Below are 4682 nucleotides of genomic sequence, written 5' to 3' on the forward strand. Positions count from 1 at the left end.
TTTGTACCCAGTCGCTCCAAATTCCCGGGGTTGCGCACATCTCTATGTGATAATTAATTACGCACACGCGTTGGAGTGTCCAAATATGGAACAAGCATTTTTTTGTAGTACTTCTACTCTCTCCGTACCGGCGACCTAGGTGAGGGGAAAAGAGTGAACTTGATGATTACTCCCTCCGTCCCAAAATAAGTGACACAACATTGCACTAACTTTAGTACAAAGTTGAGTCACTTACTTTGGGACGGAGGGAGTATTTGGTAATAAATATCATTGTGTGTAGAGAATTTACCATTGCATGCATGTTATGCTAAGTAGTCTGAAGTCATTGAATGCATACTAGTCGTAGGACTCCTATTGGTTGATTTCTTTTTTCAGGACAAAAACAAGGAACAAGGTTTGGGAGTATGCACCGGTACCGGTAGGAACGGAGTAGGACAGTTGGCAAGCAATACATTGAGCTCTTCTTATTGATGAAGCCAGTAATAATCAAACTACAAATAAAAAGAAACTCTTATCCTTCTTGTGAGATGCTCCGGTATGGAAGGTGTGAGCACCAAAACTTGTGCCAAACTTTACCAAATGTTTTCCATGCGATCGTGAGAGCACGCCATAGTGACACAATGATTTTCGTTATTTCTGGACTCTATGCATTTCCTATAATTAAAATACCAACAAGGCCTACGCCTCTGGCCGCACCCTGCGAGCCAAACTATTTGAAGTTTTTTCCCGTTTCTCGGACAATGCATGAAAACTCGCAAAGCGACACACAAATGATCTTGCTAACACCCACGTGTAGTTGCGACTATATATATATATATATATATATATATATATATATATGTGTGTGTGTGTGTGTGTGTGTGTGTGTGTGTGTGTGTGTGTGTGTGTGTGTGTGTGTGTGTGCAAAAAATGACTCAAATATTGCAAGCGAGATCTCAAATGCACCAGAAAATCGAACCATAGGGTACAATCGTGATTTCTTATCGTGGGAAAAAATTGGAGGTGAAACGATGAATTCATGTTTTCATTCAAATGAAAATATGTTGTTAGTTCATGTAAATGTTTTCAAATAGCACACGGTTCACTCACGAAACCCTTGTGCCTACTAAACCATGGCCGATGCCCCTGCCACGCGCGCGATCTGAGTCGTGCGTTCTGATTGGCCAGAACCCAAACCCCACGGATCGTACATCTGCACCATTGGATTGTCCTTGATCAAACGACAGTCCTCACCCCTTTCGACATCACATGCAGTTCCGGTTGTGATTTTATTTATATCCACAAATTGCATGTTAAATTCAAACAGTGTCTTAAATATAGAAAACGATACCTGAAATGCATTAGAAAATCAAACTCGTGGTATAATGGTGATTTCGTACCATGGAAATTTTTATGAGGCCAAACGATGAAGTCACCGGCCATTGGAGTTTGAATTGACACATCTCCTTGTGGAAACCATGATCCTTCATGTGAGATGTTCCAGTTTGGACGGAGTGATCATCAAAACTTGTGCCAAACTTTACCAAATTTTTTCCATGGGGTCATGAGAGCATGCCACGGGCACACGCCGATTTTGATGATGTCTGGACTCCATCTGAATATCCTCTAACTAAAATACCAACTAGGCCTACGCCGGTGGCCGCACCTCGAGGCTGAAATGTTTGAAACTTCTCCCTGTTTCCCAGACAATGGATGAAAACTTGCAAAGCGACACACAAATGATGTGTACACCTTTGCTAACTAACACCCAGATGTAGTTGTAGAACGGTTTTGATTTTATATGCACTAAATGCAAGATAAGTGCAAAAAATGACTTAAATATAGCAGTCAAGACCTGAAATGGGTCAGAAAATCAAACCTAGGGTATATACGTGATTGTTTACCTGAAAACAATTTGAGGTAGAACGATGTAGTCACTGACGATTGGAGTCCGAAGTGCCACGTCTCCTTTTGGAAACTACGATCCTTCTTGTGAGATGCTCCGATTTGGAAGGTGTGAGCATCAAAACTTGTGCCAAACTTTACCAAATTTTTTCCATGGGATCCTGAGAGCATGCCACTGTGACACACCGATTTTTGTTATTTCTGGACTTTATATGCATTTCCAGTAATTAAAATACCAACAAGGCCTACGTCTCTAGCCGCACCTTGCGGCTGAACTGTTTGAATTTTCTTCCCGTTTCTCGAACTATGAATGAAAACTCCCAAAGCGACACAAAAATGATCTTGGTAGCTAGCACGCACGTGTAGTTGCGACTATAGGAAATGATACCTCAAATGCACTAGAAAATCAAACCATAGGGTACAATGGTGATTTCTTACCGTGGAAAATAATTTGGAGGTGAAACGATGAACTCTTGTTTTCATTCAAACGAAAATATGCTGTTAGTTCATGTAAATGTTTTCAAATAGCACATGGTTCACTCAAGAAAGCCATGTGCCTACCAAACCGTGGCCGATGCCCCTCCCCCTTGCTGCACGGGCGTTCTGAGTCGTGCTTTTTGATTGGCTAGAACCCAAACCCCATGGATCGTACGTCTGCACCGTTGGATGCTCCCAGATCAAACGACAATCCTCATCCCTTTCGACAAGAAATGTAGTCCGGCTAGGATTTGATTTATATGCCAAAATGCACGATAAATGCCAAAAAATATCTTAAATATAGCATGAGAGACCTGAAATGTGCCAGAAAATCAAACATGTGGTATAATGGTGATTGCTTAACATGGGAAAAAATTAGAGGTGAAACAATGAACTGATGTCTTCATTTCAAACGAAATTATTTCTTTGTGCACACGAGCGCTTAGAGGCACGGCGACCGGGGATATTTTTTTCACCATTTTCACCTAGGCCGCCAACACCCCCCCACCGCCCGCCCGCATTTCACTCAATTAGCCCACCCAATCTCCATCGCCAGCTCCCCCCTCCCCCAGATCCACAACAGAACCCTCTCTGGCGCCTGTGTGCTCACCCCAGCCGTGTGCCCACACTTCGGCGTCAACCCTACCTCCACTGCTATTCCCAACACACGGTTGCCCGCGCCTCGCCGTCTTCGTTTGCTTGCCAGCCACCCTGGAGAATATCAATCATGTAACCCTCGCCTCTCCCGTGGTCCTGCTGGGTTTGCATTGAGAAACCTGATAGTTACTGCACTCCATCACGGTGAGGCATATTTCCTCGCAATCCCTCTTCCTATTTCGTTCTGTATGTTTCGAAATTGGCTATAAAATAACGGAATGCGTATATATGTTCATTATCTACCTTCCTAACTAGTACATATAAGCTGTATTTGTTCCAATAAGTTACTACCGATTTACAGATCGCGGGCGCCTGAGTCAGGCAAACTTAACAAATAAGCCATACATTTTCTAAATTATTTCATGACATGTTTAGACAGCTTGATACCAAGTTGTTAGTTTTATGCTTATCCTCATTTCTTGAGATACGCATGTGTTCTCTGTAGATGCCGAGTAGCAGCGACAACACTCATGCTTCAAGCGACGTATCTTCATCTGATTCCGACAACCCTAGGTCTTCAGCAGATGGTGAGGGATCAAGTAATCTTGAATGGGATAGAGCTGCAGCAATTACCCTTCGGGTCAGGACACTGAGGAACGCTCCAAGGAAGCCCACACACCAGCCTAAAGGTGTATATGAAGTAACAGAGATCGATTTAAGGTCTTGGACTCCAACTAAACCAAATAAAGCATGCACGAGGTTCAGGAGTGTGTGTGGATTTGTTGGCAAGGCAAGGCTCAACATTGATCTACCGGGCTTTCGGAAGGCTGACACAGAAACACGGCAAAGGATAGTCCGAGAGATCATGGACCACTTCAACGTTCAGAGCAGTGGAGAATGCGGGTGGAACACGCTGAATTGAAGAAGGCTAGGGATGCTTGGAGAAACTGGAAGCACGTGTTGTACAAGAAGTACTTGAGTGAAGGCAAGGACCCAATCCCCGCATACCCCCAAATTACAAAGGCAGATTGGGCAAAATTCAAAAGGGTCAGGGCAACTACAGAGTTTGCTGAGAAGAGTGCCAAGAAATCGGAACTTCAAAATAGGAACACACACCCCCACCGTATGGGTGTGGCGGGATACTACGACATGAAACCGGTATGGGACCAGGAGGACAAAGAAGTAGTAGCGGTGGGTGGGAAACCGTCCTTCAGTGAAATCAGGGGCGAACGTGCTAGAGACTACTTGCGGGCACGTGCAAGGAGGCGTGATGACGAAACTTATTAATTTGAAAACTCACATGACGCAGAACTGTATCGCATGATGTTAAAGGCTTCTAAGATCCCTGGAAGGTTCTACAGGAACTCAGGGCCATGTGATATTCTGTCTGATGCTCTGGAAACAAGAAAGCCCCCCTGGTCGTGCAAGGGGTAGAGGTGTTAATGTACCACGCAAGAGGGCTTTCACACTCAGCAAAGAAGAGAGGCTCAGCATGAAAAAAAGCGAGGAGTGAAATGAAGCAGAATGAACTATATGAAAGGTTGAGGAAGGACATGTATCAGACTATTTGAAAGGATATTGAGGAGTCAATGATGATGCATAAGACTCTAACACTAATAGATAGCCAGTAGATGGGAGGGGAGGCGGGCATGAAGGATGCTAGTTATTGCGCGACAACACCGCACAAGAGTAGTTGTGCATCAGTTGACCCCAGCGACACTGAG

This window comes from Triticum dicoccoides, chromosome 5B (assembly GCF_002162155.2).
Source record: "Triticum dicoccoides isolate Atlit2015 ecotype Zavitan chromosome 5B, WEW_v2.0, whole genome shotgun sequence".
Taxonomy (NCBI): domain Eukaryota; kingdom Viridiplantae; phylum Streptophyta; class Magnoliopsida; order Poales; family Poaceae; genus Triticum; species Triticum dicoccoides.